Below are 13,649 nucleotides of genomic sequence, written 5' to 3'. Positions count from 1 at the left end.
ACTAAAATTTCCCACCACAGATAAATATATATTTTTTTGTTTTGATCCTAAGGTCATAAAAAGTAGCCAATCTTCATCCCCTGTATCTATGAATGCACTGAAATATGGCTTCGGCCTTGTTTTTCAGAGGGTCATATAGCCAAATACTTACTTTGGTATTATTTCTAGGTTCCCAAACTTGAGTGTGATTGAAGATCAGGTGTTTGTCGTGGTTGTCATCATGTCTAATTAACATAATTAAAACGGAGATTTTCATTTCGGAAAAATACAATCTTGCCCTCTATTGTCCTCATTTGAAAGTAAATGTATATTTAATATCATAAATGTGCACTGTAATGACCACAGGAGCAACCCAGTAGCTGTCATTACTGAAAAATTAAGAAATTATTTTTCCTTCAGTATAGTGTCAAACTTCTATAGTTGGTCTGCTTACATTAAGTAAGTTCTGGGGGAACCTGAGTGGCTTAGTCAGTTAAGCACTGACTTAGGTTCAGGTCATGATCTCGTGTTTGGCGAGTTCGAGCCCCACATCGGGCCCTGAGCTGATAGCACAGAGCCTGCTTGGGCTTCTCTCTCTGCCCCTCCCCACTCACACTCACCCTCTCCCTCTCAAAATTGAACAAACATTTAAAAAAATTAAAGTGTTTAAATTGTAATAATAATAAAAAATTTATGTGAAAGTTCAGATTTATTCTTATTTCCCAGAAGTTTGTTCTATATCGGTAATAGCTTTACCAGTTAGTCAAATATTGGCTTAATGTTTATTCTTTTAGCATTTATTCAGAATGTGTATTCAGAACATCTCTGTCTTTAACCTTTCACCTGGGTTCTCTCCACAACTAGCCACCTCCAGGGAAACTATTCTGGTATTTCCTTGGGCTCACTTCCTCAGGTTTAATTACTTCATATGATACTGGGAACCCTAACCAAGGTTGGAAATACTCACATAGATTCTGGGATAGACCAGACAAAGCCTCATACACCTTTGGGGGAGAAGGGTATCCTTTTATAAAGGGGTTCTTGGTCTGCTCCTTCATTGATCAATTATTCGACATCCCAACTGTCCTCTCTTTCCCATGGGAAGGAAAGATAGAGTTATGGAGAACATCCCTCATCCCTTCCTCAAGACTGGTGCCCACTAATGCTTGCTGCTACTACTTCCTATAAATGGCCAGTTGGTATAAAGTTATTTACTGCACACATATTGAGTTCCAAGGTCATCACTAGGGTTTGTAGGGTGCCTAGAGTCTACAACAGAAGTACCCTACCCTTGAGATGCTCACACAGAGAAGTTAGAGCAAAACCAAGGGCGAATCAGTGTGGCACTGTTTCAGAGAGCAAAATGCCCAGATCTGGTAAGGGGGAAAGTATGCTGGGAAGGCCTCAGAAAGAGCTAGAACTTAAGGAAGATCTGGAAAGATGGGTAGTATTATCTATTTACTTAAAAAATATGTAAATGTACAGCTCGATAAATTGTTACATATATATGTGTATATATATATACATATATATGTATATATATGAACCCACATATACATGTGTATATATATAGGTATATATATACATACATATATATGTATACACACGTGTGTGTGTATGTATACATATATATAAATGTATACACACACATGTGTGTATACACACACACACACACACACACACACACACACACATATACCTAACTACCACCCAGATCAAGATATAGAGCATTTCAGCACCCCAGCAGCCTCCCTCATGTCCCCTGCTTGGGCAATAGTCATCCCTAGGAGTAGGAGTAACCACTATTCTGACCTCTATCACCATAGATTAATTCTCTCTGTGTTTGGACATCATTCGAAAGGAATCATACAGTATGTACTTTTTTGACTGGCTTCCTTCATTCTACATTGTGTGTGAAATTCATCCATTTTGTTATATGCAGGAGTAGTTCATTACCTTTTGTTGTTATATAATATTTGATCTTGTGACTGTATCACAATTTTATTACCCATTCAATTGATGATATTGGGGTTGTTTCCAGGTTTGAGCTATTATGTACAAAGCTTTTATGAACATTCTTTTTTTTTAAACGTTTATTTATTTTTGAGAGAGAGCGAGAGGGAGGGGGAGCAGAGAGAAAGGGGGACAGAGGATCTGAAGGAGGCTCTACACTGACTGCAGAGAGCCCAATGTGGGGCTTGAACTCACAAACCGCAATATCATGACCTAAGTCAAAGTCGGACGCTTCACCGACTGAGTCACGCAGCCACCGTGTGAACATACTTATACATGACTTTTGGAGACACAAGTGCTCATTTCAGTTTGGTATATACCTAATAAACACAATTGCTGGGTCATGGGTTTTCCTTATATTTAGCTTTGGTGGATACTGCCAATTTTCCGAAGTCATGGTATCAAGTTACACTCCCACCAAGAGTGTCTGAGAGTTCTAGTTCTTGCTCATTCTTGCCAAAACATGGTATTGTCAGTCCTTTTAAATTAAGCTTATCTGGGGGAAGTAGTGCTATGTAATTTGTATTTCCTTGATAGCCAATGAAATTGAACACCTTTTCATATACTTATTGGCCATCTGTATGGGTTGTTCAAATCTTTGTGAGGTACCTGTTTGTATCTTTGGCCCATTTTAAAAGATTACATTGTCTATGTTTTTGTTATTAATTTTGGAATTTCTTTATATATTATAGGTATGATTTGCTTTGACAGATATATTGCAATATTTTGGTCTGTAGTGTGACTTTTCACTCACGTAATGGTATGAATGTGTTTTTTTTTTTAGTTTATTTATTTTGAGAGAGAGAAAGCATGAGTGGGGAAGGGCAGAGAGAGAGAGGAGGAGAGAGAATCCCAAGTTCCATTGCCAGCACAGAGCCCAATGTGGGGCTCGAACCCATGGACTGTGAGATCATGACCTCAGCCGAAGTCAGATGCTTAACGGACTGAGCCACTCAGGCACTCCACATAATGGTATGTTTTGATGAACATTTTAATTTTAATGAAGTTCAGTTTACTAATGTATTTTTTATGCTTGGTGATTTTCTCTAATAGACTTTAGTTTTTAGAGCAGTTTTAGGTGCAAAACAAAACTGAGCAGAAGGCGCAGAGATTTCGCCTAGAACCCTACCCTCACACCCATTATAGCCTCTCCCCATTATCAACATCCCCCCACCAGAGGAGTACATTTGTTAAAATCAATGAACCTGCATCAATACATTACCACCAGTCAAAGCCCATAGTTTACATAAGGGTTCACTCTTGGTCTTTTTTTTTTTTTTTTTTTTTAAGTTTATTTATTTTGAGAGAGAGAGAGAAAGGGGAGAGGAGAGAGAGAGAGAGTGCATGAGCATGGGAGGGGCAGAAAGAGAGGGAGAGAATCTCAAGCTGATTTTGCACTGTTAGCAAATAGCCTGACGTGGGGCTCAAACTCACGAGATGGACTTGAGTTGAAATCAAGAGTTGGACACTTAACCGACTGAGCCATCCAGGCACCCCAGGTTCCCTCTTGGTCTAGTACATTCTATGGATTTGGACAAATTTGTAATGACATGTATGTACCATATACCATACCATATACCAATAACTGAATAAAGCTGTTACAAACACCTGTGTGCAGGTTTTTGTATGGACATAAGTTTTAGACGTCTTTGGGTAAACCATTGTATGATAAGAGTATGTCTGGTTTTGTACGAAACCGCTAAACTATATTGCAAATTGGGTGTTTTGCCTTCCCACCAGTGACAGGAACTCTCTTTCCTAATACTTCCATCCTAATCAGCATTTGGTTTTGTCAGTGTTATGGATTTTGGCCATTCTAGTAGGTGTATAGTGTTTTCTTGTCATTTTAATTTTCTTTTCCCTGTGGTGTATGATGTAGAACACCCTTTTGTATGCTTATTTGCCATCTGTGTATCTTCAGTGAGATATCTGTGAAGGTTTTGGGCCCATTTTTAAATCACATTTGTTTGGGGTGCCTGGGTGGTGGCTCAGTCGGTTGGGCATCCAACTTCAGCTCAGGTCATAATCTCGTGGTCTGTTAGTTCGAGCCCCACATCGGGCTCTGTGCTGGCAGCTCAGAGCCTGGAGCCTGCTTCAGATTCTGTGTCTCCCTCTCTCCCTCTGCCCCTCCCCTATTCATACTCTCTCTGTCAAAAATAAATAAACATTAAAAAAAATCAGATTTGTTTGTTTTCTTATTGTTGAGTCTTAAGAATTCTTTGTATATTTTGGACAGCAGTCCACTATCAGATGTGTCTTTTGCAAATACTTCCTTCTTGTCTGTGTCTTGTCTTCCCATACTCTTGACATTGATTTTTAGAGCAGAAGTTTTTAATTGTAATGAAGTCCAGTTTATCCATTGTTTCTTTCATGGATTGTGACTTTGGTGTTGATCTAAAACCTCATTGCCATGACCAAGGTCATCTAGGTTTTTTTTCCTGTGTTACCTTCTAGGCGTTTTGTAGTTCTGCCCATAGACATTTAGATCTGTGATCCAGTTTGAGTTAATTCTGTGAAGGGGTTACGGTCTGGGTCTGGATTCTTTTTTTTGCACCGGGGTGTTCAATTGCTCCAGTGCCGTTTGCTGAAAAGACGGTCTTCGTTCCGTTGTATCTCCTTTGCTCCTTTGTGAAAAATCAGTTGACTGTATTTATGTGGATCTGTTTCTGCACACTCTGTTGTGTTCCATTGATCTGTTTGTCTTTTCCTTTGTCAATACCGTGCTGTCCTGATTACTACTGTAGCTCTATAGCTCCTTTGTCATCTGTCACATGTGACCATATATTTATATCTGTTTGTGTACTCTATTTTGTTCCATTGGTCTGTTAATCTATCCTTGTGCCAATATCTCACTATCTTAGTTGCTCTAGCTTTAAAATAAGTTTTCATATCTTGTGGTACTAGTCTTCTAGTTTTGTTCTTCTGTTTCAAGATTGCCTTGGTTTTTCTATTCTTTGATTTTTTTCATATGCATTTTATAGTCACCTTGTCAATGTCTTCAAAAAATGCTGGGATTTTGATTGAGAGTTCATTGAATTTATAAATCAAATTAGGGAGTTTTGACATCTAATACTGAGTTTTCCAACCCATGAACATGATATATTCCTCCATTTATTTGGATATTCTTTACTTTTATTTCAGTAATGTTTTGTGTTTTTATTTTCAGTATAGAGGTCTCACACATCTTTTATTAGATTTATTCCTAGGAATTTTTTGTTTGTTTTGGTGCTATTATAAATGCTATTTTTATTTTGATTTATTTTTAATTATTTTAAATGTTTTTTTGTTTGTTGTTTTTTTTTTACTTTTGAGAGAGAGACAGAGACAGAGACAGAGAGACAGAGTGTGAGTAGGGGAGGAGCAGAGAGAGAGAGGGAGACACAGAATCCAAAGCAGGCTCCAGGCTCTGAGCTATCAGCACAGACCCCAACATGGGGCTCAAACCTATGAACTGTGAGATCATGACCTGAACAGAAGTTGGAGACTTAACCAATTGAGCCACCCAGGCACTGCTTTATTTTTATTTTTTTTTAACTTTATTCATTTTGAGAGAGAGAGAGCGCATGCACGCAAGTGGGGGAGGGTAGAGAGAGAGGGAGAAAGAGAATCTCAAGCTGGCTCCACACTGTTAGCCCAGAGCCTGATGTGGGTCTTGAACTCACAAACGGTGAGATCACACCTGAGCTGAAATTGATGCTTAACCGACTGAGCCACCCAGGTGCCCTGGAGCCTCCGGAAGGAATGTGGCCCAGCTGACACCTTGATTTTAGCCCAGTGAGACTGATTTTGGACCTCTGACCTCGCACTGTAAGATAACCACTTTGTGTTGTTTGAAGTCCCACATCTGCGGTGATTTGCTAGAGCAGAGGTATATCGGCACTCAGTGTTTATGGAACAATTCGGAGCCTTTTTCTTTGCTTCTGTGTCCAGTCTTGATTTTGTTTCTGCCATACTGTTCTGAGTGGAGGGGGCAGGGTGTTCAGGAGGTGAGAACAGTATGAGAGAGCTGCCCTAAAGTGGACATGAGCACCTGCTGCACAGAGTAGATGGGCCTCGGATGGGGTAGAGTGTGCCGGAGAGCGGGAGATGAGATTATTAGGTGGAAGCAGAGGAATTTGGCCCTCCACTGATAAGAGACCACTCGGATTGGAGTGTTTAGGCGGTTCATTGGAAGTTTGGAGGGGGGTGTTGGCTGGACTGGGATGCAATGAGCAGGGGGAGAAAAGACTCAGCCTCTCTCACTCCACCTGGTGGGAGGGCGAACCTGGCATGCTGTTGACTGTTATTCCAGAACAGTGTCACACAGTTCTGCGAATCAAAGGGACACTGTTCATGAAGGTTGGCGGATCTGGGAGTCACGGCCACCTCATCTGTCTGAGACACTCTGGCTCTCCAGATTGCCCAGCATGCCCCACCCCGTCAGTCGTCTCTGAACTAATGCAGGCCTCCCTGATGACATTCTGAGGTGGCGCTGTCAGCCTGGCCAGCACTTCACTACACTCTGCACGGGCATGGGTTTTGTTGGAGGGGGACCATATTCAAAGGGCACCAAAGCACACTATTTGGGATCTTGAGAGGTATGCACTTGTCCTCTCCACCTCTCTCTCTGGCCCTGGTGGCACACTCCATGCTGAGAACGCGGGCGGGCTTACACTGTCTCTCCACCTCTGGAGCTTTGATGAGACTTCTGGCCCTCAGACCCAGGATGCCTCCAGACCCCTGGACAAGGAATTTTCCATTCTCTTTACTACTTCTACCTAGTCTAGGAGAGTTCAAACCCAGCCTCCTTCAGGAAGCTTTCCCTGGTAGCTCCACCTGAATTCTACTTATTTTCTACAGTGCATGTTTTCAGCGCCCAGTGATTGTTGGTTGACTATTTCATCCTGTATTATAGGGTAATCTAATTATTCTGAAAAGGCAGGTACAGATGGACGCCTTGTGTTCCAGTGAGATGACTTAGGAATTGGTGACTCAATTGTTCCCTTCCTGAGGACAGGGAACAATTTTCTTCATTCGTGCTACGTCTCACCAAGTATATTGTAAACCACTTGAGGGCAGGTACAGTTTTATGTGGAGACAATGTTTATGATCCCATTCCAAAGTTGTTCAGTAAACTCTTCAAAGGTAGGATGATTGGACCGGAACTAAGTAAGAGATGAGGAGGCCTTCTTTGGAAGCCCAGAAGAGATCATTTGTTCATTGAAAAAGGCATTTCCTTTCTAGTGGGGTGAATCCCTAAATTTAGGGCAAATCTATCAGGCAGCTCTAATCATTCACACTATAAAAAGTTGGGCCTCTCATCCTTGTCCCTTTTTTTCTTTCGTGTGTGTGTGTGTGTGTGTGTGTGTACTCTCCTTTCAATATTTCAACAAACATTAGATATTTACTGAGTACCTTGTGTGGTAAACATTAAGGACTCAAAGATGAGTAAGAGGTGATGTTTCTCTGCAGGTGGCTATCTTAGCTGCTCTGAGTCTTTACCTATCTGGGTACACATCACTCACCAACTTCTGTCTCCAGTCTCAAGCTCCTTCACCAAGTCGATTTCTCATGTTAGGTGTTAGACAATTTTCCACATGTCAAAATGCAGGCAATAAGACTATGGCCCCAAGAGGAGCAAGGTAATGATTCTCCTTGCCGAAAGCCACCCTCCCCTGCCATGACTTCACGTGGCTTGTTGAAGCTGTGGGAAGGGGTGAAGGGTGGGGGATCCTAACTGGTGTTTGTAGTTCGGCAGAAAGCAGAGACACCCAGAGCACTAGACACAACACTAGACACTAGACCAGTGGGAAGTTGAATTAAAATCAAGAGAAACTAATGGTCAAATTCAGTCTTTCTATGTACAAGAACAAAACACATGTTTTATTTATTAGTTTTTAAAAATGTTTTATTATTTATTTTTGAGAGTGAGAGAGAGCACGAGCGGGGGAGGGGCAGAGAGAGAGAGGGAGACACAGAATCTGAAGCAGCTACAGGCTCTGAGCTGTCAGCACAGAGCCTGACGCTGGGCTCGAACTCACAAACTGTGAGATCATGACCTGAGCTGAAGTTGGACACTTAACTGACTGAGCCACCCAGGCGCCCCAAAAAACATGTTTTAAAACAATGGAGGAAAAAATTACTGATTGCCTACTAAAATGAATGAAAACAGCAGGAATAGCAACAACAATGACAACAGGACAGAGTGGAAAACAAATACAGTATAATTTAGAGTTTACAGTTCAGTGTGAGGGACAGACCCATTCTAAGGATATGCCCTCCTTTGGAAGCACTGACCTGGCTTTTGCACCCTAGCTTGCATGGACATGGGAACAGTGTGGGAGTGGACGAAGGTGTCCCACCAACACCTCAATCCAATTCTATTCTCCATCCTCCCCTTTTCCAGCTTACTCCTCCTCCAAAATTTTTTTTTTTTTTTTTTTTTTTTTTGCAAGGTTGGATGGTGTCTGTGGTTAGGACAATGCCTCATGTTGTCAGGAGAGGGCAGCAGATCATTTCCCCCTTCACCCAGGTGATCACTCCAGAGCTTCCTTGGATTCCATTCAGTTTTCAGATGGTTACTGACTGCCCACTATGTGCTGGGCACTGGGGATGCAAAGCTGACTAAGATATGGGACCCTGCTCTGGAGAAGCCAATGGAAACACATAAAGTGCCAGATATGGCGTGAGGTGCTAAGGCAAAAGGCTGCTTGGAGGACTGCAGTGTCTCAAGGAAGGATGGGGAGACATTACAAAGCACCCCCTTAGAGGAGATGCTTGAACTAGGTCTTGAAAGATGATGGGCACCTGGGTGGTTCAGTCAATTAAGCAGCCTACTCTTGATTTTGGCTCAGGTCATGATCTCATGGTTTGTGGGTTCGAGCCCCACGTCTAACTCTCTGGGATTCTCTGTCCCTCTCTCTCTGCCTCTCCCCCACTAATGCACACTCTCTCTCTCTCTAAAATAATAAATAAATAAATAAACAAATAAATGAAAGAACGAAGTCATATGTATGTGTCCATACACAGCCAAGAAGGGCATCCCAGGCAGGGAAGCCAGGGTGAGCATAACACTGACTATGGGCAAAAGGTGCTGGGGAGGGAGCAGGAGAAGAGCCTCTGGAAGCTGATGGATCATGTAGTGCTATCCTTGGCTGCCATGCTAAGAGCCTGAACTAGAGCCATGAAGGAAATGGAAAGCCATCGTAGGGGTTTAATCAGGAGAATAACACACTCAGATTTGCACTTTAAAAAATTCACTGTTTTAGGGGTGCCTGGGTGGCTCAGTTGGGTAAGTGACCAACTCTTGATTTCAGCTCAGGTCATGATCTCGTGGTTCATGAGACTGAGCCCCTGTCAGGTGCTGTGCTGACAGTGTGGAGGCTGCTTGGGGTTCTTGGTATCCCGCTTTCTACTGTCCCTCCCCTGCTTATGTGTGTATGTGCATACTCTTTCTCTTAAAATAAATAAAAATTAATAAAAAATAAATAATTAAAAAGTTCACTCTTCCAGGTCTGTAGAGGAGGGATACTGTAGGGTTGTAGGAAGGGCAGACCTGAAGACTGATTTACCTGGAACAGGCAGGGGTGCGAGATGATGGTGCTCTAAACAAAGATGGAAGCAGTGGGGTGGGGAAGGAGAGTTGGACATGAGGTTTGGTCTCTGATTAGATGGAGTGGGTTGGGGGCAGATGTCTCCCAGGTTTCTGGCTTCAGTGGCAGGGGTGAGTGCTGGTGGCAGCTGATGAGATGAACAGAAGGGAGGAGGAGAGATCTGGTGAGAAAGATGGCATGTCGTTGACAAGTATGGGGCATCATGTCCTACTCTACATTTCATTCCTGCCATACTCCTCCAATCTAGACCCTTAGTATTTCTCACTGGCAGAGGCTTCCTGTTAGGTCTCACCATGTTTAGTTTCTCTCACTGTTGGAATAACTTATGACTTCTTTTATTTATTTATTTATTTATTTATTTATTTATTTATTTATTTATTTATTTATTTCCATCCTTCCTTCCTTATTTATTATTTTAGAGAGAGAGAGAGAGAGAGAGTGCATTAGTGGGGGAAAGGAAGAGAGAGGGACAGAGAATCCCACAGAGCTAGATGTGGGACTTGAACCCACAAACCATGAGATCATGACCTGAGCCAAAATCAAGACTAGGCAGCTTAACAGACTGAGCCACCTAGGTGCCCCAAGAGAGAGAATCTTTTTTTTTTAATTTTTAAAAAATGTTTACTTATTTTTGAAAGAGAGAGAGAGAGAGACAGAGTGTGAGTGGGGAGGGACAGAAAGAGAGAGGGAGACACAGAATCTGAAGCAGGCTCCAGACTCTGAGCTGTAAGCACAGAGCCCAATGCAGGGTTCGGACCCACATAACCGTGAGATCATGACCTGAGCCAAAATTGGACGTTTAACTGATTGAGCCACTCAAGTGCCCCAACCAAGAGAGAGAATCTTAAGTAGGTTCTATGCTCATCATGGAGCCTGATGCGGGGCTCTATCCTATGACCTTGGGATCATGACCTGAGCCAAAATCAAGAATCAGACACCCAACCGACTGAGCCACCCAGGTGCCCCACGACTTCTTTCACTTAATAAATGTTTATGGGTAGCCCATTACATTCAGGCACTATGATAAGTTCCTTCCCCCACAGAGCTTATGGCCTAGTTCCGGGGGATAGGGTGAAGGAAGAGATAGATACCTTAAGCTGATAGTTGCAATACAGTATGAAAAATGCTCTCATAAATGAGAATATTCCAGGGGCTGGGGGGTGCACATTATCTGGATGACAGCAGTGTGGGCCAGGTACCCAGGCAGAGTTTTTAGAGCAATGACATCAGGGCTCAACTGGATGAGTAGAGACTTACCCAATGAGGGAGCGGGTGGCAGTGGGGGTGGGACTGGAGAGAAAGTGTTTAAACAAGACTGGAAATAAAAAGGGGGGGGGTATGTGTGGTGCCTGACCCTAAGGTGTGCAGCACAGGAGAAAACAAGCAGCCTCCACTTGAGAGCATGCAGGAAAAATCATGTTCTCAGGTTTCCATTTGAGGATATGGACACCTGGGTGGTCCATATCCTGGCTCAGTCAGTTAAGCGACCGACTCTTGATTTCAGCTCAGGTCATGATCTCATGACCCCTTGTCAGGCTCCACGCTGTCAGTGTGGAATCCCTGCTTGGGGCGCTCTCTCTCTCTCTCTCTCTCTCTCTCTCTCTCTCTCTCTCAAAATACACTTAAAAAAAAAGAGTTGAGGAGAGAAGGAAGTTTTTGTAATACAGAGGCTTTTCCAAAGGCATTGGAGAGAAGTTGGAAGGGGTGGAGGCAGAGGGGTAGTTGGAGGGAAGAAGCACAGAGCAAATAGGGCAACTCATTTATTTGTTCATTTTATTTAATAAGTTGGTACTGAGGACCAGGTACTAGGCCAGAAATACAGTAGCGATCAAGATGAGCAAGTTTCCCAATCTCATGGAACTTACATTTTTGTGGGAGGAGACATATAATAAATAAGATAATTTCAGATAGTACAAAGTGCTATGAAGAATGGAAAATGGAAATGTAATTGAGACTGACTAGGGGAGCTTTAATAGGTTGGGGGACCAGGGAAAACCTCTCTGAGGAGGTGGCATTGACATGTGAGCTGAGTAGGAGGTGAGCATCCCTTCTAGGGAGAGGAGACAGTAAGAGCAAAGGCAAAGAGGATGTGGGAGAGTAAGACGTTTGGAGGGGCTTGTATCCTTGGGGGGTAAGCAAGGATAACAGTGGTGTGGGCCTGATGGGGTTTAGCCGTCACAAGCTTAGGCAGAGAATTAGTTGCTCCGGTTCTTCAGTGGGCAGATGGACCCTCAGGCCTAGAGGGATTGTACTTCTGAAGGAGCTTTCTTAGTCTTTGATGAATGACACTAGTTTTCTGGAAGGAGTTGGAGTTGGTCTGTATCTGGATTGGTCACTTGGGTTCTGGAAGAGGCTCCAGACTCTAGGCTAGGAGTTGGCAAACTATGGTTCAAGGGCCAAGTCCTATGTTATTAGAGCACAACTCAGCTCCTTCATCTACACGTTGTTGTCATTGGTTGTGTTAGTGAGTTGAGTAGTTGCAACAGAGACCACATGGCCTGCAAAACCTGAGACACTTACTATCTGACCGTTTTATGGAAAAAAGTTTGCTAAGCTTTGCTCTAGGCTGTGGCTGGAAGTTTTCTCCGAGGCAGTTCAGTGCTGGTCTGGGTGCTGTACTCTGGAGTGCGGTCTCCAAAAGCTTCAAGTGCATCTTAGGTGCTATAAATCTGTTAGTCATTAAGCTCGTTCACATGCATGTAGGAGTGTGCTGTGAGCCTGGAGATGTAGTTCAGGCTTGAACTGGTCTTCCACGAGTGGTCTGTGGGCTCTGCCACTTGCTGCAAGACGCATTGTTCCAAGTCACAGTTCTGTGCGTGTCATGCCCTGCTCAGTAACATTAAACAATTCTCTGTTGCTGCCTAATAAAATTCAGATCCCTTAACCTAACTCCACATAATGGCTCTATTGTACCGTTCCAGCCTTAGTTTCCAACTCTACCTAGACACTTAAATCCTCCCGCCAATCTTGACTACTCCCCACTTCCCACTTTGGTGACTGAATCATTTTGGGACCATTTATCACATTCAGCTTTCTATTCTTGGTTGTTTGGGTTCTTGTCTCATGGGCTCTATCAGCTTTTAAACTATGTGAGGGCGAGTACCACATCTCTGTTTGTTTATTTATTTTTCCAGTGCTCATCAGTGATAATTTTTTCATAAATACCCTTTATCAGAAAGCTTTTTCTTTTCTTAATTTACTGAGAGTTTTTTTTATTTTCTATTTTTTTATTTTAATTTTTTAAAAAATTTACATCCAAATTAGCATATGGTGCAACAATGATTTCAGGAGTAGATTCCTTAGTGCCCCTTACCCATTTAGCCCATCCCCCCTCTCACAACCCCTCCCGTAACCCTCAGTTTGTTCTCCATGAGTCTCTTCTATTTTGTCCCCCTCCCTGTTTTTACATTATTTTTGTTTCCCTTCCCTTATGGTAATCTGTTTTGTGTCTTAAAGTCCTCATATGAGTGAAGTCATATGATTTTTGTCTTTCTCTGACTGACTAATTTCACTTAGCACAATACCCTCTAGTTCCATCCAGATAGTTGCAAATGGCAAGATTTCATTCTTTTTGATTGCTGAGTAATACTCCATTGTGTGTGTGTGTGTGTGTGTGTGTGTGTGTGTGTGTGTGTATACACATACCACATCTTCTTTATCCATTCATCCATCGATGAACATTTGGGCTCTTTCCATACTTTGGCTATTGTTGATAGTGCTGCTATAAACATGGGGGTGTATGTGTCCCTTGGAAACAGCACACCTGTATCCCTTGGATAAATGCCTAGTAGTGCAATTGCTGGGTCACAGGGTGGTTCTATTTTTAGTTTTTTGAGGAACCTCCATACTGTTTTCCAGAGTGGCTGCACCAGCTTGCATTCCCATCTCTGTTCATTTTTATGTGCCCAGTAGAGCTGCCTTTTAGGAGAGAGTTAGGTTGTGTATTTGTTACAGTTACTTAGCACTGTTTCTTGAATGCATTTGGCACTCAAAAGTATTCATCTAGTGTTCAACCAAAGGGCTACTGTGTTTTTTTAAAGTAATCTCTCTGCCAAACATGGGGCT

Source organism: Panthera tigris, chromosome B4, assembly GCF_018350195.1.
Source record: "Panthera tigris isolate Pti1 chromosome B4, P.tigris_Pti1_mat1.1, whole genome shotgun sequence".
Taxonomy (NCBI): Eukaryota; Metazoa; Chordata; class Mammalia; order Carnivora; family Felidae; genus Panthera; species Panthera tigris.
The sequence above is the reverse complement of the archived record's forward strand: the minus strand, read 5'-3'. Positions refer to the sequence as shown.